Genomic DNA, 27,599 nt, shown 5'->3' with positions numbered 1-27,599 from the left:
TAGTTGATATGAGGAAATGATAGAATTATAGATGAAAATATTGAAATTAAGTGATGAGAGACATCATGTTAGTTGAACAAATGATTGGAAAGAATTGAAAAGGTTGATCTCCAAGAAAAGATGCTTGATGAGAGAATGATCTTGATTGATACAATCAGCATGATGAGATTAGAACAATAAAATTATATGATTGATGATTTGATTGATGGTGAATAGTCTTCTTGTCTATATTCATAGTGCAACACATTATCATCATTAAGCCTTATTATATAACAATGAAGCTTAGTACTCCAAGATATAAGGAACCAAGATGTATAGATATCTCATTGCAAGAAACAAACACGTAGCAGACAAGGAATGAACCCTCCATTCTAGGAATTTCACTAGGGGTCAAGGTATGTGTGGCATTCATAGGTTGAATGCTCCTATCACAAACACCCACCAGAGCAATTGCCACAAAACTTCATTGGTTCATACCACAAAATAACAAACAAAGTAAAGGATCATGCCCATCATGGCTCCTCTAGTCACTTTTTGGACATCCTTGAGTAGCATAGAAACATGATTATCGCCAATTGATACAAGATAAAAACCAAATTAGACAAAATTCAGCAGCTAAACTGATTGTACCTTTGCTTTGATTTGTTTGATGGGATGGTTGATAATGTCCGGTTTCAGAAGTTTTGGACCCTGTTTAACACTGATTTGTTTGGTTTTGAATGTATCTGATTCTGTCTAAGACATCATAATGATCATGTTGTTGTGGATATCAGTAATTGATGACTTAGTCAAGTTTGGTTGCAAATTTTTGATAAGATAGTTATATCCTTTGTTGAACTTCGTGCAAAGCGTTTGCTTGATATCTTCTAGGGTGTTTGATTCTCGAGAGATATTTTATTGCAAGTTTTTGGTTGATTTTTCTATTTTTAGTTTCTTTTTGAGTTTTTTCGATGTTTAGGGTTTTGTGGATCATTTTCGAATGTTTTTTATTTTGTTGTTTTTCGATTGTTTTTGATATTTGTTCTGGATCTTTTTCTGATTTTTAGGGTTTTTTTTCAAGACATTTTGAAATTTTAAATTTTTTGTGTTTTGCAAATGTTTTTGGATTTTTATATGATTTTATTTGAATGTTTTTTATTGATTTTTTCAGGATTATTTTCTGATTTTGAAGATTTTTTCAGGACTCTATCTAGATTTTTTAGAATTTTTTCAATTATGCGCCCAAGTATGCAGACCTATGATGATAACATGATGATGCATATGAAGACAATGAATTTTTTATATGAATTATGCTACTATAAGATACAAGATGAAGATGCAGTTCCTATTCGAATAAGGGTGAGTATATGTGTATTTCATTCTAAAATGCACTGATTGAATTAAAGGTGTGAAACATTTTAGAGATAGGAGATCAATCCGTTCTCAGAAGACTTTGGATCATCAAATATTAACACACTATATAATCAAGATTTATGAATGGAGGCGCAAAAAACTTCTCCATCAATTCTTGAAACTTTGATCCCCTTTTGCCCATGTGTGTGCACTTGAGTTCATTCCAACTCTTATAACCATCAAAGACCCTTGGAATCCTATGTGGCTAGCTATGTGAGTTATTCTAACTTCAAAAGCATCTCAGATAAAGCCTCGCTGCCAGCAAGCTTTTAGGGCTCTGACGAGGTTATACAATGTAATCTCTCGAATATTGCTCCATTGCCAACAGGCATCCATAGCCCTAATGGATTTATTCACATATTCCCTTAGTCAAGCTTTATTGCACATGTATGCATGATATTTTAGTTATATATCTTTGCTCTTTTTGCCATGATATTTTGATTTTGATTTTGGCATAGCACTTTTATTTTATTTTCTTATCTTGACTTGTAAGTAATGACACCTACTTGGGTATGATGATTACAGTGGTGCTGAAGTAGAATATTGGATTTTTCACTAGCCACATAACCAACTAGGTATCTATAATGACTTAGAATATTGATTAATCTGTGAGATATAGCAATTGATAGATTTTGGGTAACAAGGCTTAATATTGAAATCTCTACACAACCATGGATAAATCTCAATCACAAGGTGACATTAAAGATGAATGAGTAAAGACCTCCTATAAACTTCATGGACAAGTATTTGTCTCTCCCTTCAGTGCAGATAGGTAAATGACTTAATCAATCCCCTTGTTTAATTAATGCAACTATATGAGAAAGCAATAATCATATGCAACTATATGTTGTGCAATTTGAAATGCATATATGCGATGCAATGCAGTAAAAATATGCAAATGCAGTACTGAAAAATTTAAATGAACCCGTCCTTTAGATATAATATCTTTTAAGGTGGATGTTTTTATTGGGTTGGTATGAATCTTGTGTAGATAGCTCATTGGTCTATGTTTGAAGAGTTGGATAAAACATACTTTTTCAATAGGATATTCAGTTGGGTGTCTTTCATGTACAGTTTCTGCTATAGGCTCCTTGTTTTCAAACCAATTCAGCTATGGTAGATCTTCTTGCCCCCAGTCTTTCAAGTGTGGGTGTATGAGGCAAATTGATTCTAGTTCCAAAGTTATGACATGAGCGGGTTTTGTGTTTGTTTTTATTGATGCACTTGAAGAGGATGATGAAACCAACCAGGCATTGATCTCATTAGCTGGTGTTATGTTTGTTTTTGTCACTACATTGGCATTTGAAAATGACACACATACTGTAGTCACATAAATCTATCCACTTAATTAAATGAATATTTAATATTTATTTGATTATTTAACCATCAATTAATGAATTAATTAAATTAATATTTAATTAATTCATCTTAACCCTCTTCTCCTATTAATTAAATAAATTATTCAATTTATTTGATTTAATTCACTTAACCAAATTCAGACCATTAATTAAATAAATAAATCATATTTGTTTAATTAAATCTTCTCTCACATTTAAATAAATTAATATTTATTTAAATCCCCCAAAATCCCACCTCTCACATTTAAATAAATTAACATTTATTTAAATCACCTTTATCCTCTACCCACTTGCATTTTCCTACAAATGCAAGTTGCACAATTATTTTAAATAAATAATTTATTTAAATCACCTTTATCCTCCACCCACTTGTATTTTCCTACAAAAGCAAGTTGCACAATTATTTTAAATAAATAATTTATTTAAATCACCTTTATCCTCCACCCACTTGTGTTTTCCTACAAAAACAAGTTGCACAACTATTTTAAATAAATTATTTATTTAAAATCCTATTTATCCTCACCCACTTGAAACCTTTAATGGTTTCCCTTAAAGTATTCAAACTTGATGGCTTTAAAGTCTTCAAACTTGATGGCTTCCTTCTATAGTCTTCTTAAGACTTTAATGGTTTTCCTTAAAGTCTTCAAACCTTTAATGGTTTCCCTCAAAGTCTTCAAGCATTTTAATGCTTTATCTTCATTTTTCTCATTTAAATAAATTAATATTTATTTGAATATTTATCCAAATGCAAATTACACCATTTAATTGAAATAAATGATTTTATTTTAATTGAAAATACCAAAATTTCTCCCACTTGCATTTTCCTACAAAATCCACTTGCATGCCTAAACCCCTTCTAGAATTTTCTAATCACTTCTAAATAACCTAACCCCTTCTCTAAACTTTGTCACATTCCTAAGCAAAAGGGAAGTCACTTCTCAAACCCTCAAAGTCTTTGATAACCATTAAAGGCTTTCAACCTTCAACCACTTAATCCCCAAAGTCTCCAATAACCATTAATGGTTACCTCAAACCCTCCCACATGGTTAAAACATTTGTTTTGACTCAACCTCTACCCAACCCAAAGGTCTCATCAGGCCATTAATGCTTTGACCATGATTATCTCTTAAACATTTGCACAAAGGTTTATCCTTGGATTAACTCTTAATCCAGTGGGTAATCTTAATTTGGACTTGACCCTTAGCCTCTAGATAACCATAAGGTCTTCTCAGGCCTTTAATGCCTCCAACCTCTCCTCTCAACCCAATCCTATGTTGACACTTGTCACCATTTTATTGGTGCCAATTGTGCACATGGATCCTCAACTTTCAAACTTGGCCCTTGATTAAACCATTCAATCTTAACCCTTCATTTCCCCATTTCTTCTATAAATAGAACCCTTCTCCTCAAGCAAAAAAGAGGAAGCATTAGAGTATTGTTGTTATACTGGCATTAGCATAGAGTTTTCTCATAGCATCACTATCTACACTTGCATAGCATTTGTTTATCATATTCAACTATCTTGAATCTCCATATGGCATCCATGGCTAGTGTTAAAAGCTGAGAGCTACACTCATTTGGGACTTGGAGAGGAGAGGAACAAGGGAGGAGCAACTATGAGCATCTTGATTAGCTATTTTATTCTATGTTTATATGCTTTCTATTTCATGCTTAATATCTCTCTTGATATGCCTGTTTAGGATAATCTTTTGTTGCTAACACTAACGTTTGTTTCTTGTGCTCTTGTGTGTGTTGCCATCAAATAGATTTTCTAATCCTTTTTGCAGAGCATCACATACAATTGTTGATAAATTATTCTCTGCAGTATGATCTGGATTGGTGATTTCATTGATGAGGGGTTCATGAACAACTTATTTAGAGGCATTGGGATCATGAGGGAGACTAGGATAAATGGTAGATTCATTTGAGAGGGAATCTTGTGAGAGAAATGGAGGATTATGACATGGAAATGAAGGGATGGAGGGATCTTAATCAGGATCTGGAGAAATAATGGGATCTTGTTTAGGACATGAAGGTGAAGGGATGTTTTGATCTTGACTTGGAAAGAGATTATTAGGAAGGATGGAAGGTATGTCCTGATCTTGCTTAGGAGGCGGATGTTGGATGGGACTTGAAAGAACATCTTGTTCTTGAGATAAAAGGGTGTTATTATGACTGGAATAGAAAAGAATAAGGGGATCATCATAAGGTTCTTGATAGGTGGGATCTTGATCAAAAATTGGGTAGGATGGAAGAGTTTGTTCTTAATCTTGATTTGTTTCATGATTGATGTCTTTTGATTTTGAATCATCCTCTTGACATGGGGAAGGAGTTTGCATGGGAGATTTTTAAAGGGTTTAAACACTTTGGCCTGATGAGAAAGGATTTTGAATGAGATCCTTTGAATCATGACTTGAATTAGATTAGATTTTTACTATGGATAGCCCTTGGGAAATTGTGTTATTGGATAGAGATGGTGTGGACTACTCTTGTGTGACTTCAGGGGATGATGAAATGGTGGATAGATATGGTTGATTCGGACTTTGGTTGAAAGGGGTTTGATTTTGGTAGAAAGGGGTTTGAATGTTGGGTTGATGTGATTGGTATGATTGATATATTGGGTAGAAAGAAAAAGAAGGTTGACATGACTCTAATGTTGGTTGAACTGAGGTAGGAATGATTTTGTTGAAGAATGAAGGTTGGCATGTTTGAATGGTCTCACAAGAAGAAGAAGGTTGGCCTGATAATGATTCCCTCATGGTTATCACTTCTCTCATCATTTTTCCTAACCAACCCCTATGGTTGTTAGGACTAGTTATGTCTATCATTATTGTTGCAAAGTATTAATTTGTTGAGCTAAGATTTCTATGGATGGTGATGGAATAGGAATGGAAGGGATGAATTCTTCACCTTCCCTATGAAATGTATAACATTATTCCATGATGTTTTCTTGATTGGTTTGGACCTAAGATCACAACTTGTAAGATGTTTTCTTCATTTCTAGAATGTTGCAATATTTGATTGATTTGTTGATCTTGACAAGTTTGTTTGTTGCGGGGTTTTGATCTTGTTGATGTTGATGTTACAAAGACATGGTAGCAAGAAAAGAAAACAATCTAAACTAAACAAAGAGAGCACTTGTTTAAAGGACTTTTTCAAATCCTCATGAATGTTGAGATCTTTTTCAAGACCCCATTTTGTTTTCAGTAGTATTTTGGCAATTTGATAGCACATCAAGCAGACTCTCCTAAGGTCAAAAGGTCACAAGTATTATCATATCCCATATCTTGATACTCCATCGACTTAAACAACCTTGTCACACCCTAGGGTGCACCCATTTTTTTGCCTTTTTTCCAGAAATTAGACTAAAGAAGATCACTCCTCAATTGGCCTGTTATCCTGCGAGATATATGGTGAGTGTCTTAGGGGAATATTCCTTCCCACCCTTGCATTATGATAATTCAAGTGTTTGGTTACGGACTCGGTTTGGCCTCTAGATCCTAAGTTTTTTAATCAGGCTTTTGTTCGGGTGGGCATAGATCCGGCGAATTTAATCATCAGTATTCCATTCCAGTGCCCATTGCTTACAATTTTCATTGCACACACATTTATTTTATAGTGGTTCAAAATACTTGGTGTTAGCCATTACCACTTAGGTCGTTCCCCTCTCACTGGCCTTATGGGCTTCTTGGGAGGGCAGGCATGCTAAAGGATTTGACCTAATGTTGAAATCGACAAAAAGAATCAAAGAGGTGGGTTTGGCTTTTTGATCACCCAAAAGAGGAGATAGCATATACCTATCACCTCATAAACACCGAAAACAAGGTTCTTTTTAACCCCAAATTGCAAAGTTTTCTATTCTAAATGGAGATGTTGCTCCATTAAAACATGGTGTTTATTTTACCCTTCATAGCAATTGTGAAGCAAAAAGAAGATGGTTTGTGGTTTATTTTAATTACACGAAAGTGAAGTGTTTCTAAGCTACCCCTACAAAAAATGTTAGTTGATCCATGGTGGGCTATCCAGCCTATTTTTCTTTTTTTCTTTTTCGGTTACAACTTTTGACCTCTCTGTTTGCAGAAACAGAGGTAATTACTGACAGAGAATAGAAATAAAAATGAACAGAAACATTTTATCCTACTCATGCAATGCGAACTACCTAATAAGTGATTGCGAACTATTCTAATAGCAATTGTGAACTACCTACTGAGCAATTGCTAATTTCTGTAATAGCAATTGTGAATTACTGATAGATCAATCGTGCACTAGTTAAACTGGAATTTTTCTAGAAAATTAAATAGAATGAAAAGATAGAAGAGAGAAGTTATTATGCGATGATATGAGTCTAGCTTACATGAGCCATCACTTCAATGTCATCATAGAAATCGAATTTGGCAAGGAATCGATGAATGTTTCTATGGTATTGAGTGATTGCCTCTTCTTCTTCAAGTTCATGAAGTTTTCTCTCTACCTTTAGAAGCCTTTGGTACGCTCTTTGTTGTCTTTTATGTTGTCTTTTCCTCCTAGCACCTGAAATTTTAAAATTTACCTTACCTGCCATGGGGTTAGAGATATTTTAAGCAAAAAAATGAAATTTTCCAAAATCATAAAAGATTGATGGGTTCATCTCACAAATGGAAATAAAGCCAAAACGACAAATAAAATTGAAACTCTAAATTAGGCCTGCAATTGTGAATCAGAATGATGTCAAATGCAAATCAAAATGACATCATTTGTGAATTAATATTTTCAATTGCGAATTCATGTGATGGCAATTGCACACTCCATTTTTTGTACGGACCTGCAAATCAGAAACTCAGATCAGTAGGTGGTTTCACATCAGGTTCACCAAATGTCTTCGGGGGTAAATTAAGCATAAACAATATAATTAGATGTAAAAGAGTGAATCACAACTCTAAATATAATTACTATTGCTCCTAAATAACAATAGAATAATGCAAGATCAATTGAAATAAAGAATGAATTATAAATTGGACTCCGTCAATTGATGTAATAAAGCTTCCATTGCTCTTCTCCATGTTGGATCGTTGGCATTGACAAAACTTGTCAATCCAAAGAACTAGAATATGCACTAAGATTTGTCATCGATGTCTAACACTAACCGGTGAAGACACTAACAGGTGTAGTAGTATCGCTAAGATTTGTCATTTATGTCTAACACTAGCCGGTGAAGACACTCACCGGTGTAGTGGTATCAGTAGAGTGATGTTTTCTCAATAAACAAAGGTGATGACTTACAAACACATGGAAACAGTATTTGTAACAAATGACCAAAAGTTCAATCATCTCAAGGAAAGATAGACTAAGCCAATTAGTCTGTCATTTAGGAAGATCGGTCACTCTGATGATGATGAAGTCATAAAAGGTGACTCAAGCAAGAAAATCGAAACCTCATTGGAAAACAGGGGAAGAGACTTGATGATAGCACAACAAACCAGTAATATAGAAGTGCAGTGGCATACCGGTACAGCGGTATGACAGAAGGAAGATAGGTGATCACCATAAATCTCAAAGAGATGATCGGTTATTCAGTTGTGGTGGTAAAAGATGAGTTGGTAAGCTTGTCTCTATGCCAAATCACATGTTCGTAAGGTCAACTTCAGTTATCATGCAGTCAAGCATGATTACCTACGGATTTTCTGGTTCGCACTTAATTAATTGAACACAACCCAAAAGTTACTATCTTTGGGAGATGCAGTGGCAGAATTTGTTGAACACTTGGCATAATTGTTGTAAGGCGTGTAGAGAAAGAGTGGGAGAATTTGAATTTGAAATTTTCTGAAATCCATGATTGCTATGATTGAGGGAATGCCTGAAAGTGTCGGCAGAAAATGTATAAAGTGTTTTTTATTTCATTCAAAAAGATTTGATCATGAAATTTGTAATAAGCAGATCTTGTTGAAGGCGATCCAAAGTGAAAAGTAGAGAGAGAGGTAGTGCTAAAAGGATTTAGCAGAGTAGAGGGTGTTTGAGGTAGACCGGCAAAGTGCAAAGTTGAGAGGCAGAGAACTGGCAGAGTGCAGAGCCGAAGGTCAAAGGATCAGCAGAGTGTAGAGTCGAGGGACAGAGGACCGGCTGAGTGAAGAGTCGAAGGTGGAAGAAGAAAATTGGTGATGCGCAGAGAAGACACAACTGGTGTGGATACAGTGTGATTCATATTGAGATCTGATCAAGCTATCAGTAGCTAATTCAGCAGTTCATCCAATTGTTGCTTTCTAACCATTGCAACTTAAATCCCTTAACCGGGTGGACTTTAACAATTCCCTTTTGTAAAATCCCTTAACCGGGTGACATCTTAATTGATGTTATTAAGTCCTTTAATCATGCTACCTTTAACAAGGTAAAGTCATTAACCGGCCCTAAACAAAATCTCTTAACTAAGTGACACCTAACAGTGTCCTTGTAATCTCCTAATAGGGATGGCTCCTCATAGGGCGTACTTTAGAAGAGTACAAATTTTGTGAGTTCCTACTCCACCATGGTTTTCTCCCATTTGGGTTTCCATGAGATAAATCTTGGTGTCACTGTCAACTTCTCATGCTTGCATATTTTACTTGTGATTAAGTATATTGATGAATATTAGATAAGTGCAGATTAGAGTTAAAAGTTTTTATTGTGAAAGATTGATCAAGTATTGATTCACCCCTCCCCTCTTAGCACCGGTTGGGACTAACAATTAGTATCAAAGCATGGGGTCCTTAAAATTAGAAGAAGCTTAATCAACTTAAGGAAAGATCCAAGATGATGCGAAAGGAGGGTCCTAAGTTCTCTAAGGAGAATTACACCTTATGGTGTGGAAGAATGAAACTCTATCTAAGATCCCTAGGAGAACACTACTGGAATCATGTCATCACAGAGTACAATGAACCTTCAGGGACTCTTACTCCAGATCAAGTCAAGGAAAGGCAAGATAATAATGCTACTATGGATCTAATTGTTAGCACTCTCTTTGATAATGAATTTGTTGAGGTTCAAGATTTGAAAACAGCTTTTCAAATATGGAATAAGCTAAAGACAGTCTATGGGGGAGATCCTCATGTTCAAAAGGCCAAAGTAGACAACCTGAGAGGAAAATATGATGAGATGAGAATGCAGGAGGAGAAAACATAGAGAAGTATAGCAAGAGAATAAAGGATGTAGTAAACTCCATTAAAAGTATTGGAGGAAAGTTTGAGGAGGATGATGTGGTTAGCAAAATCTTGAGAACCTTGCTACCACAATATTCCATAAGGGTCTCTGCTATCCATGAACTCAGATCCTTGGGAACAGTTAATGTATCTCTTGACTCATTGATTGGTAAGTTGACTACTTTTGAATTGATCAATTATGACAACAGCATACCAAAGATTGATGCTTCTTTCAAAGCCTCAATGATGCATGCACCAACAAGGAGAAGGAAAAAAAACAAAAGTAGTTCTATTACCAGAACCAGTCATTCCCATGATAGTTATAATTTGTTATCTAAGGAACAGGAGCAAGATGAAATTGAAGCTCTATGGGCAAGAGGATTGCCAAGAGGAAAAGGAAAGTATAAAGGTAAATTACCCTTAAAGTGCTTCTCATGTAATAAGATAGGTCATATTACTTCAAGATGTCCTGACAATGATAGAGACAGGAAGGATAATTTCTGAATCTACAGGGACATGAACAAGCGGTGTTATCTTGTAGAAGGAGTCACTAATGAAGAATCAGAAGGATCTGATGGAGATGGAATTGCATTTGTGGTAGTCAAGGAGGACAACACAAAGGAAGGAGATATGGCATTGATTTCTAGCACAAACTGGTGTGGAGAATGGGTGATTGATAGTGGTTGCACTCACCATATGACCGGTGACAAAAACAAATTCCTCAACATGGAGGATTGCAATGGAGGAACTGTGAGATTTGGAAATGATGCTCCTTGTGCAGTAAAAGGTAAGGGATCTATAGCCCTGAATGATAAGACAAATTGTGATGATGTATATTGGGTAGAAGGGTTAAAATATAGTTTTTTAAGTATTACACAACTTAACAATAGGGGTTACCAGTTAGAATTCAATGAAGGAATATGCAAAATAAATGACAAATTGGGAAGTCTGATTTCTACCAGTAAACAATCAAGAGGCAATTTGTTTCACCTAGACACCGCCATAGGTAGTTGTCTAATGGCTAAGGTAGAAGACAGATCTTTGTTTGTGGCACAAAATATTATGTCATGTTAACTTTGATAGCATAGAAAAAGTCTGTAAGGCAAAATTTGTCAGAGGTATGCCTAACATAGTGAAACCTGAAAATGCTATGTGCAAAGAGTGTCAACTAGGAAAGTTGATTGGGTCTTGTTTCAGCAGTAAAACCTTTTTATCTAAAAATATGTTGGACTTAGTTCATACAGACCTGTGCGGTTCCATGAGAACCAAGAGTTTCTATGGAGACCAGTATTTTATGTTGTTTGTGGATGACTTCTCAAGAATGATGTGGGTTGTATTCCTAAAGGAAAAATCTGAAGCCTTTCATATGTTTAAAGTTTGTAAGGCTCGAGTAGAGAGGAACCGGTAAGAATCTGAAGTGTCTGAGATCAAATAGAGGAGAAGAGTTTTATGGCATTGCACACTCCAATGAGAATTGAAGGTGATTGAAGGTGTTGTCATTGATGACAACTTACACTGACACCGGCACTGGCAGACAGTTCATCGGCAATGACAACAATGTTTACCGGCATCTTAGCCGACAGGATTTTGATTATTGTATTTTGTATTTAATTGTAATATCTTTTTGCAAGTCAACATGGCATATTGTAATAAGACTCATATATAAGTATGAGATCTTGCAGATCATTTTGGAGATACATGATAGAGGATAGATATGATGGATATGTAGAGCGAATATTAAGGCAAATTTTGTAGAAGGGTTTATGGTTATTGTATGAGCTTAAACCGGTATTGAACCTAGCATAGCAGATGTTGTTTTGTAGAAGTGCATTATATTGGATTCTCATAATCCATTTTGTAAGTCAGTGAGACTTCCTTTTGTAATTAAGCAGTAAGCTCTAGGCAGTTGGCCTTCCTGCATGTGCAGGCCCCTCTTGTAAGTAATATTCATTCATTGGTCAATGAGTGAATATTGTGGGTCACAAATCCCACCGAGGTTTTTCCCACATCGGGTTTCCTCATTAAACATCTTGTGTTATGGTGTTCTTTCTATGTTGTCCTTATTGTTCTTATTTTTTGCATTAATTCTTGTTTACCGATACATTATTTTTAAAATGCAAAATACTTAATAAGGTTAAATATTCTGTTTACCGGTTAGATACTTATTCACCCCCCCCCCCCCCCTCCTCTCAGTATCTTTGGGACTATATTCAATCCTAACAGAGTTCACCTCTCAGGAGTTCATGAATTATTGCGGGGAACAGGGGATTATGAGACAAATGTCTGCACCCAAAACACCTCAGCAGAATGGGGTTGTTGAAAGAAGAAACAGAACTCTTATTGATTGTGCAAGGACTCTAATGATACAGAAGGACATTCCACATATTTTTTGGAGAGAAGCAATAAGAGATGTTGTATACACCTTGAACTGAATATAAATAAAGAAAGGGACAATTGAAACTCCCTATGAATTATGGTGTGGATACTCACCTAATGTTCGTTATTTCAAAGTATTTGGAAGAAGGTTCTATATCAAGAGGGATGAGTACACTGGAAAATTTGATCCCAAGAGTGATGAAGGAACCTTCTTACGTTACTCCACAAAGAGTAAGGCATATTGGTGTTTGAACAAAAGGACTAGTAAGATTGTAGAAAGTGCAAATGTTAGGGTAGATGAGTACTCTGAGAAAAATGAACAGGATAGTAAGAGTGAACTAGAGGACTACAAAGGGTTCAAGTACAATATACTGGTAGAACCTACTGAAGAAGATCCTGTTGAAGTGGCAAATGAAGAAGCCTGTGAAGTAGAACCTACACAACCGGTTGAAGAAGCTCCAAGAAGTGAACCGGTATTGGCTAAGTATGTTAGAAACAATCATTCTGCAGAAAATATCATCAGTGACAAAGACGCAGGGGTTCTAACTAGAAGAAGAGAAAGAGAGAATGGTTGTATGCTCTCCATATTTGAGCCCAAAATAGCAAAGGAGGCTCTAAAATATCATGACTAGGTCAAAGCCATGGAAGAAGAACTGGAGCAAATCGAGAAAAATGATACATGGACTCTAGTGCCTAGACCGGAAAACAAAAATATGATAGGAACTAAGTGGGTGTTCAGAAATAAAATGGATGAAACCAGTAAAGTGATAAGAAACAAAGCAAGATTAGTCTGTAAGGTCTATGCTCAAGAAGAAGGTTTAGACTATGGAGAAACCTTCACACCAGTGGCCAAGCTAGAAGGGATCAAAATTTTGTTGGCCTATGCTGCTTATAAAAATTTTAAAGTGTACCAAATGGATGTCAAATCGGTATTCTTAAATGGGGTGTTAGAGGAAGAAGTGTACATAGAGCAACCAAAAGGGTTTGCATCTGAAGATGGAAGAAATATGGTATGTAGGTTGCAGAAGGCTCTATATGGACCGAAACAAGAACCAATAGCTTGGTAAGAGAGGTTGCACTCATATCTACTAAGCATAGGGTTCAAAAGAACCAGTGATAACAATAACTTGTATCTGTAGAGTGGAGCTGAAGGAAAACATCTAATTGCTGAGATCTTTGTAGATGACATCATCTTTGGGGGAGATGATGAGATGAGCAAAAGCTTTGTAGAACAAATGAAACAAGAATTTGAGATGTCCATGATTGGCGAGATAAATTTTTTTATTGGCCTGCAAGTCTCACAGCTGAAGAATGGAATCTTCATCAGTCAAACTAAGTACATAAGGGAAATTCTGAAAACTTTTGGAATGGAAGATTGTAAACCTATTGGAACTCCAATGGTTATAGGTTGCAAGCTCTTTAAATATGATGAGGCTGAAGAAGTGAATAAGACACTTTACCGGTCCATGATTGGTAAGTTACAATATGCAATACATAGTAGACTGGACATAGCACAAGTTGTTGGCTTGGTTGCCAGATTATTTGTAAATCTAAAAGAGACTCATATGGTAGCAGTCAAAAGAATATTTAGATACCTCAAGGGGACTGGTGAATATGGTCTCTGGTATCCACATAAGGGAGACTTCGGCTTAAGTGTCTTCACTGATTCAGATTGGGCAGGGAACATTGATGACAGAAAGAGCACTAGTGGAGGTGCATTCTTTCTCGGAGATAGGATTGTATCTTGGACAAGCAAGAAACAAAACTGCATATCTCAATCCACAACTGAGGCTAAGTATGTAGATGTTGCAATCAACTGCACATGGATAGTTTGGATCAAGCAACTGTTGGAAGATATCCAAGAAAAAGTGACTGGACCGGTAGTGATTCATTATGACAACACCAGTGCCATTGACATATCTAAGAATCCGATGATGCACTCCAAAACGAAGCATATAGCCATCAAATATCACTATCTAAGGGAACAAGTTCAAGAAAAGGAAGTGATGTTGGAATATATACCAACAAAAGAGCAAGTGGCTGATATCTTCACCAAGCCACTAAAGAAAGACACCTTTGACTATCTCAGAGGTAAGTTGGGGGTTATGCCCCTACATGCAGTAAAGTACGCAAAAAGGGCTCTACATCAATCCGGTATGATTTCAAGTTTTTCTTCTAAGACTAGATTGATAAGTGTGGACTACTCCGGTTAGGGGGAGCAGTCTTGTAAGTATACTGAAATGAATCTTTGACATTGTTGTCAAAGGGAAAGATATGATTATAATGTTTGAGCATTGGTAAGTAGTGACTAAGTTGAAGTTGTTGTATCAGAGTATTACCAGTGATAGGGGGAGATATTCATTACTCAGGGTAGAAGTAATGACCAGACCGATACAGAGATGAAGGAAGAAGAAGAACATGCAACTTATTAGACAGATTCTGAAGTGTTTGCCATCAATGCCAAAGGGAGAGATTGTTGGATTGTTGGCATTGACAAAACCAGTCAATCCAGAGAATTGATATATGTGCTAAGATTTTTCATTGATACCTAACACTAACCGGTGATGACACTAACCGATGTAGTGGTATCACTAAGATTTGTCATTGATGTCTAACACTAACCGGTGTAGTGGTATCAGTAGAGTGATATTTTCTCAGTAAGAAAAGGTGATGAATTACAAATAAATGGAAATAGCATTTGTAACAAATGACCAAAAGTTCAATCAGCTCAAGGAAAGATAGACTAAGCCAACTGGTCTGTCATTCAGGAAGATCGATCACACTAATGATGATGAACTCACAAAAGGTGACTCAGGCAAGAAAACTTGAATTTGTATGCATACCAGAACCTCATTGGTAAACAGGGGAAGAGACTTGATGCTAGCACAACAAACCGGCAATCAAAGGATGAACCAGTAATATAGAAGTGCAGTGGCATACCGGTACAGTGGTATGACAGAAGGAAGACAGGTGATCATCATTAATCTCAAAGTGGTGATCGGTTATTCATTTGTGGTGGCAAAAGATGAGTTGGTGAGATTGTGTCTATGCTAAATCACATGTTGGTAAGGTCAACTTCAATTATCATGCAGTCAAGCATGATTACCTGCGGATTTTCTGGTTCACACTTAATTGATTGAACACAACCCAGAAGTTACTATCTTTGGGAGATGTAATGGCAGAATTTGTTGAACACTTGATGTAATTGTTGAAAGGCACGCAGAGAAAGAGTGGGAGATTTTAAATTTGAAATCTTCTGAAATCCATGATTGCTTTGATGGAGGGAACGCCTGAAAGTGTCGGCAAAAAATGTATAAAATGTTTTTGAGTTCATTCAGAAAGATTTGATCGTGAAATTTGCAATAAGCAGATCTTGTTGAAGGCAATCCAAAGTGAAGAGCAGAGAGAGAGGTAGTGTTAAAAGGATTTAGCAGAGTAGAGGGTGTTTGAGGTAGACCGGCAGAGTGCAGAGCCGAGAGACAAAGAACCGGCAAAGTGTAGAGCCGAAGGTCAGAGGATCGACAGAGTGCAAAGTGGAGGGACAGAGGACTAGCTGAGTGAAAAGCCGAAGGTGGAAGAATAAAATCGGTGTTGTGTAGAGCAGACACAACTGGTGTGGATAGAGTGTGATTCATATTGAGATTTGATCAAGCTATCAATAGATCATCCAATTGTTTCTTTCTAACCATTGCAACTTAAATCCCTTAATCGGGTGGACTTTAACAGGTCCCTTAACCAAGTGATATCGTAATTGATGTTCTTAAGTCCTTTAATCAGGCTACCTTTAACAGGGTAAAGGCACTAACTAGCCTTAAACAAAATCCCTTAAACAGGTGACACCTAACAGTGTCTTTGTAATCTCCTAACAGGGATGGCTCATCATAGGGCGTACTCCAGAAGAGTACAAATTTTGTGAGTTCCTACTCACACCGTGGTTTTCTCCCATTTGGGTTTCCATGAGATAAATCTTGGTCACTGTCAACTTCTCATGCTTGCATATTTTACTTCAGTGATTAAGTATATTGATGAATATTAGATAAGTGCAGATTAGAGTTAAAAAAAATTTATTGTGAAAAATTGATCAAGTGTTGATTCACCCCTCCCCTCTCAACACCGGTTGGGACTAACACTCCATAATTAGTTGATTGGCTCTCAGGTATTGCACTGAAATTCCTGCATAAGATAGACAATTATTTTGAAGATTGTGATTCTAGACTAATTTGTGAAAATGATGTTGTTTATATAGATTTTCAACATAGAAGAGGTGAGGATTTGAACTCAAGTCCTAATTGATAGTCAACTGATTTAGATTGATGAATGAACTAGTCATGATTAATTTGTTACCTAAATAGATTGGTCTGTTAACAGGATTGATTGGAGAGTGAACTCAATTGATTAACCAGTAGACTGAATAGACTAGCTAGTTGATTGAATAGATGAATTAGAAGACTGAATTGATTGGAGAGATAAGTGGATTGATTGATCAGTCAGAAAAGGTGATTTGGAGTGAAAAGGGGTGATTGAAGAGTTAACTGATTAGTCAACTAATTTGATCAATCAGTTATGATTTCAACATGTGTTGTAGGATTTTGGAATTGAATATGATTTCCATTTTCAATTTGGATTTGAATTTGGACTTTTGAATGTTGAAATACACATGAAATTAAGTAAAATTCAAATTTGGTGAAATGTGAATTTGATGATTTGGAATTAGATGAAATTAAATGAAATGAAATGAAATTCGAAATTAGGGAATTTGGAGGAATAAATTAATTAATTTAAATAAAATTATTTAAACATTAAAATTGAGATTAATTAAATAATAAAGATTATTTAATTAAGAAAAATAATCATAATTAATTAAATAATTAATATTTGAGATAGGGTTAATTGATTAATTAATTAAGAAATAGAAATTAAATAATTAATAATATGAAGAATGATAATTGAGTCAGTTTAGAAGAATAATTAACTTAATTAAATAATCAGTTTAGAAGAATAATTGACTTAATTAAAGAATTAAAGAATTACTTAATTAATTAGGATGAATAATTAGTACATGATGAAAAAGACATTTTTCAGTGTCTACACCATCTATTTGTACTCTCAAAGTATCTTGACTATAAGATCTAGAGCTTGGGGAGAGAGGAGAGAGTGAGATGAAGAGAGTTATATACGTAAAATATATCTCAAAGGATCTTGATTTTAAAAAACTAAGGGAAGGCCAAAGGAATTAGTATCTAAGGCCATGTTCCTTTTCTAGCTTAATGTAAGAAAAATGTGTAGGTCTTTCCTTGCTAACCATAACATGTATGCATTATAATGCATGCACGTTTTTTCTTAAAAAAGAAAATACGTGTTTTTATTTTAAATAACATGTACATGTTTTTAATTCAAAGAACATGTACATATTCTAGCATGGATTTTTTGAGCCTTAACACCAACACGATTTTTGAATTTATCAAAAAAACACACACGTTTCATCTGTTTTAGGCATTTTTTTTTGCTAGTGGCCACTTTTTGTTCGCCATCTTGGTGTACATACTCTAGATATGAGATGATTAAATGCAAGAACTATGACTAATGATGCAAAATCAAACACGTATCTAGAAATGGGAAGTAGAGAAGAAACTTTATCTAAAGTTTGAGCTCGAAAATATTAGACTATGGGGCTAGGCAACCTAGTATTGAAGGTATCAGATGTGGATATTAGAAAAAACTTTAGGGTCAAAATTTTGCTCACAATATCCTCTTTAAATTTTGTTATATAAGTGTTGGACATTTTTTTTCGATTTCCAATGTTTATGGCTTTTTGGTTCTTCAAAATCTCGTTCAATTTGTCACAATCTATACTTTTTGGATATGTATTTATTCTCTTCTAAACCTTTCACTTGTACACACAATAGAGGGAAAATGTTACTGGGATAATAGAGGTTTTCCAAGTTCAAACCTTTAGTTTGGAATTTACCCTATGATGAATAAAATGGAAAAGAGAGTGTGCCCTTATGAGACAGAGGTTAGATCTAAAAATGAAATGTTTAATTGAAATGTTATACCTTCTTTATGAATCTCATTTTTATTGAAGTCTTCATAAAAAAATTGATGTTTTCATGTAGGGATGCATGGATGTCTTCATAAGAACTTGATCATGGATGTCATCTTGAATGCTTGAATTCTAAATAATTGACCTCTCCTTCACTACTCTAATGATGTGTGATTGATTTCTCACTTCAATTTGAATAGTGGAGTAAATTTCCTTGATGAGAGATGTTTCAAATGAGGGTATCAAACTTGGTTTTATACCCATCCTCATGAAATACTTTGAAAATTATAAAGAAGGCCAACTTCAAAAATCATTTCCTGCTCAACAATTTCTAACCATTAGAGGGTTCAAAAATGGGCCCTTTTGGTCTAGACCATGGCACCTATCACCCTAGTGTAGGAGGACTATGGAACCAACACCCTATTCCAGGAGGACTATAGCACTTAGCACCCTAGTTCAATCCATCTAGGTTGAAATCAAGGTCCAAGAGTTAGAGAAGAGAATGAGAATCACAAATTTAACATTGGTGTGAGTAGAATAAAGCATAATTGGGGCATAGAAAGAAAGAACATTAGAGTGAGGCCTTTGTGAGTATAAATTGTCTAAGTATCATATAGTTTATGACACTACAATTTGATCAAGTGGTAGATAATGATCCCTTAGGGAGGAGGTTGGTCATCCCCATTGAATTTATTTTGGTGTTGTTTCAATTTTCCCCTTTCTCTAGAAACATGGTGATGTAATCTTCATAAGCATGCTTTTGGCTCAAGAAGGGAATCTTTTCTTCTTCACAAATTTGAAACCCTATCACCTACACAATTAGCTTCTCAGATGCCATATTAATACTACCCACTTTAACTATGTCATTCTTCCAGTTGTTCATAAATTACGATGATAATTCTTCATCCTTCCCTTTCATGACCTTAAAGAAATCGGTAATCCCTCTTGTCTTAAATATCTCCCACAACTCAATGTTTTTCTTCAAAAAAAAAAGGATGTGGGTTCCACATGCGGTATCTAATCATCCATAACTGCTCCTCTACAATTATCAAATGCGGATACCTGAAAAAACTTGATACCTAGAAGAGAGACAAAACAAACTTTTAGTACATATTTCTGGAAGGATTTCAATATTAAATAGATAAAGCAACACAAGCATCTTTTTACTTGCCACATGAGAAAGATAGTAAGAAATCTATACTATCTTTCAACTTACATATTTTTTTTTATTTCCATTAATGTTATGCAAATTAGGAAAGATCATATTGAAGGGGAATTTGTACACTCCTGTTAACTATATCAATGTTCCAACTATTCATAAATTATGATGATAATTATTTGTCCCTCCCTTTCACGACTTTAAATAAATGGGTAATCCCTCTTATCTTAAACATCTCCCACAACTCAATATTCTTCTTCAACAAAAAAAAATGATGTTGGTTCCACATGCAGTCTCTACCCGAGATGATTGGTCCTCTATAATTATCAGATGTGAACACTAGAAAACACCTAATACCTTAGAAGAGAGAGACAAAAAAAACTTTTAGTGCATCATTCTAGAAGGATTTCAATATTAAATAGATAAAGCAATAGAGGCATATTTGCCCTTGCCACGTGAGAAAGATAGTAAGAAATCTATACTATCTTTCAGCTTACATATTTTTTATTTCCATTAATGTTATGCAAATTAGGAAAGGTCATATTGAAGGGGAATTTGTACACTCACCTCTTATGAAAGTTAATAAATCTCATGGAATCACCAAGGAGATAATATATAGCACCTAAATATTTATGATTATTCCTCCCTCCTTGAGTCCTCACGTGCTTTTAGTCACTTCCCATCATTTGCATCTTGCTTGACTAGGTGGTCCTATCCTTGTTATAATGCATCAACCTACTATGCATCATGATGAATCAAATAATAGCACCTTAAATAGTTTAAATTTAATTAATTCCTTACATGATTAATAAATTTTGCTTATCTTATCTATCATTGATCAAAATATTCTTGATTGCAAGGGCAATATCCCTACCATTTCCTAACTAGTTTCATTCATCAAATTTAAGGCCTTCATTTACCAAGGAATTTGCTAGCTTGTTCTATTCTCTATAGTTATGTTTAACTTACCAACATGGTATGAGAGTTATAATATGTGTTATCTTCAATGAAATTTCTTACTTTTAATGGGGGGGACATCACTAAGTTTATAAGGTCCATCACAATTTTGAAATTACCTTCAATAATGACTTTTTGGAATCCTTCCATGATAATCCTCTTCACATGCCACCATAGAAAAATTACCTTTGCCTCATTATTGGTCTTGGTCCCAACTTTTTTTGCATAATCCTCTATCATTCTTCCCCTGTCATCACATATTATACCTTTACTAGATGCCATTCTATAATTTCCTTTGTTCCATCTATCAAAGTTAGCTTAACCCATTCATTTTTTAGGTTTTCTCCATTTAATATGATGTCTGATAAATTTCTTATCAAATTTTATTTTGTTCATACAACAAGTAATTCCCGATTTCAACCTGACATATAATTTAAGGTAGGTAGCTGGTTGGAAATATTTTTGGGGTTTCCTATGATTAATATTTTATGTTACCATATTCTTTATGATTTTCTCAACCTCTTTGTTGTTCTTATAATCCTCCTTAAATATCCTATTGTTCTTCTCCTTCCAAATACCTCATGCAAATAATGGGGATTTGGTTCCAAAGTTCCTTTGAAATAGGGTGTTTGGAGGGAGAATTGTCCCTCCACATTTCAAAAAATCTCCTTGTGGTCCCTGAAAAAACCAGGTTGGTTTGGAGAGAAGACAACACCTTATCCAGAACCTTCTTCATTAATGTACAATGCAAAATAAGATGATCCACGGACACCTCTTCCTTGCAGCATAACATATGCCTATTAACCAAGTTGAGACCCCTTTTGACAAGATTGTTTGTATTCAAAATCTTGTTGTAATTGGTTGTCCACATAAATGGGTAACTTTAGGAGTGATATTTATATCCCATATCATGTTCTACCTAAAGTTTGGTCTTCTAGGATTGTACTCTAAAATATAATAGGTTGAGGAAACAAAATAAATTCTTGGGGTATTTGGGCTCAAAATAGCTTCATCAGTTTTGTAGAGATCGGAGAAACAACATTCTCCATGAAATAAAACAAATTGATCTTTGATCTCCTTGCTCATTAAGAAGTGCAAAGAAAAGCCTTCCACCTAGGTTGTCTCTCACTCCAATCAATATAACAAAATATTCTAATGCTAAAATGTATGGAAAGAGGGCCCATGAAATCCATAAACAAGGGTATGGAGTTAAGAGAAGCATTGAAAATCTAGACATCCTCCCAAAATTTGATCCTTAACCCATTTCTAACACACCATTTGATACATTGAATAAGGATTATTTTATTACTTGAGATATTATTCTAAATCACTAATCCTTTAGGAAGCAAGGGGGGGAGTATATCCAAACCCCTAAGGTATTTGTCTTGTGAAATCCTTGTCTAGACATTTTCTTTGGATATTAGGTTCAATCCAATCTTAGCAAGCAAAGATTTATTGAAAGGTTATAATTTCCTTAACCCTATGCCCTCAAGAGGCTTAATTTTTCAAATAGTCTCCCATTTGACAGGGGATAATCTCTTTCTTTCTTTCACCCTGTAGAGAGGCGAAAATGAATCACATTGATAGGCAAATAACAACCTCTCAGGGACTCACTAATATATCTCTCCACTCTAGATGAGTACAAAGCCTAAGGTTGTCGAGTACACTACAAATAACACTGAATGCATCACAAAGGCTTCATGACGCCCTCCACTAACTTTCTATCTGAGGACACATTCATGAGTCTTAGATGATAGCACAACGCATTTGTTAGTCCCAACCGGTGCTAAGAGGGGAGGGGTGAATCAGCACTTTACCAGTTTTACTCAATTAAAACTTTTAACTCAAGTTTGCACTAGCTTAACATTCATCAATATAAATAATTACTGCAGAATAATATGCATGCATAAAAAGATACACAGTGACAACAAGATTTATCTCGTGGAAACCCAAATGGGAGAAAACCACGGTGTGAGTAGGAACTCACAAAATTTGTACTCTTCTGGAGTACGCCCGGTGAGGAGCCATCCCTGTTAGGAGATTACAAAGACACTATTAGGTGCCACCCGGTTAAGGGATTTTGATTAAGTCATGTCAGTGCCTTTACCCTGTTAAAGGTAGCCTTGTTAAAGGTAGCCTTGTTAAAGGTAGCCTTGTTAAAGGTAGCCTTGTTAAAGGTCTTAGGATCATCAATTAAGATGACACCCGGTTAAGGGATTTTTACAATGGGACCTGTTAAAGTCCACCCTATTAAGGGATTTTAGTTGCAATGGTTAGAGAGAAACAGAAAGATGATCTGCTGGAGTGGCTACTGATAGCTTGATCAAATCACTCTAAAAATCATACTCTATATGCACAGGTTGTGTCTTCTCTGCACAACACCGGTTTTCTGAATATACCTTTGGCTCTGCTCTCTGTCAATTTACTGATCCTCGGCTCTTCACTCTATCGGTCCTTTGTCCCTCAACTCTACACTATGTTCTGCTCCCCCTGTGTTCACTTTTCCATATCTCTTTTCACATAAACAACAACCTAATCCAAATGAATTAAGTGAATTTATTAACCTTTGATTCTGTCACCAAATTTCCCTCCAAAATATTTGATTCAAAATTATGTTGTCTTGCCATAAATCATTCTCCAGAAATCGTTCCAGGAATCTCTGTCAAAATAGTCATTCATACCGATAAGTTCATCAGTTGACTAGAGAAGACTGTCGGTTTAACTGGATGTTAACTAAACATTACCAAGTATGTCGGTTACAGACTTTGTCGATGTATCGATCAAAATCTACCTAGCTGATCATCTCCTATATACTGATCTGTAAATTGCTTAGTCAGTTGACCTCTTCTATGCTGGTCTACTCACTTCTTGTCAGTAGACCTTATGTGTGTCGGTCTACTCATTGCTTGTCGATTGACCTCCTATGTGTCAGTTGTCCTCCTGTGTGCCGGTCTACTCCCTGCTTACCCTGTCTACACATTGCTTAGTCGATTAACCTCAGTATACCGGTCTACTTACTGTCGATAGACTGTGAAGACTTGGAAGATGATGTTGCCAACAATGACAACCATATCATTCACCGGTCATACAAAATGGACCAGAATGCCAACAAAATCCCCCTTTGGCATTGGTGGTAAATACTACAAAAATGTGTCGGTTCTAGCCCCTGTTTCTGACCCCTGTAACTCACAATGTACAAGTCTCTGAAACTCCCCCTTTTGCCATCAATGGCAAAGAATATACAAAATAATTTGTCAAAGTAAAGCAAAAAGGTCCTTGAAATTTTCTTGAGGTACTTTCAAAGAGGATTCCCATGAATATTTTACCTGTTTCATGGTGATGAAGTGTCCATGCATAACTGCAATAAAAAACTCCATATCATCAACTGTCTTGCAGTCAGGTTCACTTATGAGGTGGTTTGCTTCTTCAATATTCATTTGCATGAAGTCAATAATTGGTGCTTGATAGCATTGTAGCTCTAACAAACTAACACCTTGTTTGTCCTCTTCTTCTTTCAACCTTTTTATTTCATGATTAAGTTGTTTGACCTTTCCAATAAAAGTTGATGTTGAACTGGTAAGAGGATCAAAGAACTTATTAGATCTTGAATTTCTTTTTGAGTCTGATTTCTTTTGTCTTCTAGATCTCTGATTAAGTCGGTAAAACTTAAAGATTTGACCAGTAATTGACCAGCTTCCTAAATTATATTTTTTACTTCTTATGTTAGGGTGGAGAGGGCAACTTTTCCAACTGATATTCGTTCCATTAAATTTTCTCCTCTCTTTAATTCATATTAACTTACTGCAACCTTCTCTAGATTGGTTGCCTCTGAACAGATTGTTGTAACAAGAGCACTCAACTGATCAATGATGGGGGTAGTATCATCAACATCAATGTCAGGAATTAGGTCAGAGAGAATTGTCTTGGCAGAATTCAGAATTCTTGCCTTCTTTCTCTTTTCTCTTAATTTAGTCTTTTCAGCTTGAATTTTTCAGTTTTTCTAAGACTATCATCAACTGCTTGAGATTCGTTTTCTTTATATCAATGACCGATTCTCCCTCTTCTTCCTCCTATTTTTCATCTTCCTTTTCTATAGTCTCAACCTTTGAACTAGCTGCGGTGATGATTTTTACCTTCTTCTTTTCACTTTCATTTTCTAAGTCTAACGTCCTCTTTGTCGGAGGAGTATCCATCATTGCTTTCTTATCCTCTACTTTCTTCTCTTCCTCTCTTTGCCTTCTTCTGATAAAATAGGATTTGGTGTCAATGAAGTTCTATGAGGTGTATCCTCATAAGGAATGTCTTCAATTATTACTTCATCTTGATCGGGAACTTAGTTTGATCAGCTTCCTTCACCGGTGTAGTGTGAACCGGTTGCTCGACATCATTTGTCAGATTGGGAATGTCTGACACAACATTTCCTATGATCTCAATAACTGAGAAGACATCAAAACCTTCAGTAGGTTATTTTTCCTTACCTTTTTCTTTGTCAAGGGCAGTTGCACCTTGGTCCTATTTTGTTTCCTTTTCTATTTCTTCTTCAGCTTCCTTTTGTTGATTCGTGATTTTCTTCCACAAGGCAACACCTTCTTCGTGCACTACTTCAACTTCACCTATTGCCACTCTCCCATTTCTATTTCTTACCTTGAAATGTTGAATGCATGCTTCAGCTACTAGTGAAGCTTGATCAAGGTCTAAATCATGTTGCACTTCCATTAGTGCTTTTATTTTGTGTTCTTTCTCAATAGCCAGAGCTTTTTTCCATCTCCCTTCAATTTGATCTTGCAAATCTGATGGGATTATTCCATATAATTCATTGGGAGTCCTACAAAACTTGTGCAAGCTCCAGATCAAGGCTTCTTCAATTTTCCTTTTGTCTTCTTCATTACAGAGGGAATATGTTTTCCCCACACTAGACAAGCCTCCAAATTCTTTGATCCCATGGACCAATTCATCAACTATTGGGGATTTGTTTCTTCCACTTCTTCTAACCTCTTTAATTTCCACATCTGATTGGGTGTCAGTGATATCACCCTCTTTCTCATCCTTTTTGAGCTTTGTATCAACTTTTCCTTCACTCTTCTTCTTTCTGGTATAAGTCACTCCGACCGGTCTATCTTTACTTGGGGAAGATACATGAGTACCTAAATCCTTTTCTTTTGTATATGTTGCAGGCTTGGTTGCTGCAATCCCCTTGGGTTTTGTCTTTGACACTTTCTTCTTTTCACCTGTTAATTCTTCATCTTTATTAGGGTTGATCCCTGATTGTACACTAGCACTGGTGGCGGTAGTAGCATCGGATGCTTCACCTCCATATTTCTTGTCAATGGTATCAATCATTCTTCTTACTTTTCTTTTCATGATTGACATCTGAAGTTCCTGTTTTATTTTGGAGCTTGCCTCCTCACAGGTTCCAAATCTCTTTGCCTTCGGATCAACCAGTTTGGACAGTAGCATATTGACATGTATTTTAACAATGTTCACTGCAACCTCATAGCCCATAGGTGAAACCCAAAAGGTTTTGGGTTGAACTACTTGAATGATACAACAATCTATGTCTACAAGAAAGCAAATGTTGTCTTTGTATTTCTGCACTATACTGGTTGGAATTCTTTCCCTTTTGTGCATCCTAATTTGAAATTCCTTAAAGTATCCCCACATTGTTTCACCAAACCTATCTCCCAGGTCCCTAATCATCTCACCTATCTGAACCATGATAGGTTTTTCTTCAGACCATACTATATTACCCTTACCGGGAAAGAAGTTTTGCACATAGAAAAATATACATACCAGTAGTGACCCATATTTGAAAGACTGCTTCTTGTCCTTCTTGATTCTCTCCATGTTTACCAGAAATTGGCTTTTGATCATCTCACAAATATCATATGAAGCATCATCCTTGATGATTCGATAGGCAGCATGTATGGCACCGCTCGGTACACTATTTATCTGGCTTGATTGATAAACCCCGTAACCCAGTACTGTAGAAGAAAATCTAACTTCAGCATCCTCAATATGAGCGATTGTCATTGCTCTATTGTCACATTTGGATTTGGTTAACCTAGTGACTTCAATTGATGAAATTTTTCTTAGGTTTAATGCTTCACCGGTTGCACTAAACCCTGTAACTCTTTGAATCACATCCTTTGTGATCTTGATCGGTGCTTGATTTTCTAGCCACAAGAATTGATCATGAACTCTGCTCAATACATACCTAACCCAGTCGGCATGAAACTGATCAGGAAAATCGACAGCATTAGACAAACCCTTGGTCTTTAGAGGTAGATATTCTGCCTTCAACTGATCATAAACACAAAACCCTTTAAATTCATTTCGAATGAATGTGTCTCCAAGTTCTTCGAGCTTGCAATGGATGAAGGAGCGAATGTCTTCAACCAATAAGTACAAATGATAAGGCACCGGTCATGTCGATCTCATCGGCTTTCATTGGATGCAGCTTGAACTTGGATTGAGGTTATTTGATTGCCTCAACCAACATAGGAGCTGATATAGGCACTGCCATGATAACCTTCAAAAAAAAATTCAACCAGGGTTTGAATACCTTCTCCTCAGGAATACCAAACACCACTATCACTCTGCTTGAACTTTCAGCACAAATATTACTCTCAAGGTTTCAATCACCTTTGATCGCACAAGAGCTCGAGAAAGTTCACAATAAATCAGGGTAAATGAAATGTGTTGACATTTCCTTATTTATCTGTTGAGATTTATCAGCGTTATGATACAACGGTTAGATTAGAAACTTACAACTTAATGTACACAGATTTGCCTTTTACCGGTTGTTTGTTACCGATACCGATATACAAACAATTAACTCACAAGACATTTCTCAAACAAGAACTTTAGGTTAACTTCTATGCATCTCAACTATGCAGATAGACATAACCTTATATTAGAAAAGGGTATACAAAAATAATCTTACCATATGTGCTCCCCCTGACCATCGGTATGCCTAGTTTGAAGAGGAACTATAATCATCAGTGGATGATGACTTAGTTTTCAGAGGACTTTCTCCTTCTTTGCTTTCTTCTCTCTTAACCCATGTCTTTTTCATTTTTTTCTTCACCTCTTCAATTGTCTTCTTTCCTTTCAATTCATTTTGTCCTTTCTTCTTGCCAAACCGGTTCTTGTCTCCAGACCGGTTA

The sequence above is a fragment of the Cryptomeria japonica genome, chromosome 8 (genome assembly GCF_030272615.1).
Source record: "Cryptomeria japonica chromosome 8, Sugi_1.0, whole genome shotgun sequence".
In the NCBI taxonomy this organism is placed as follows: domain Eukaryota; kingdom Viridiplantae; phylum Streptophyta; class Pinopsida; order Cupressales; family Cupressaceae; genus Cryptomeria; species Cryptomeria japonica.
Note: the sequence above shows the minus strand (reverse complement) of the source record.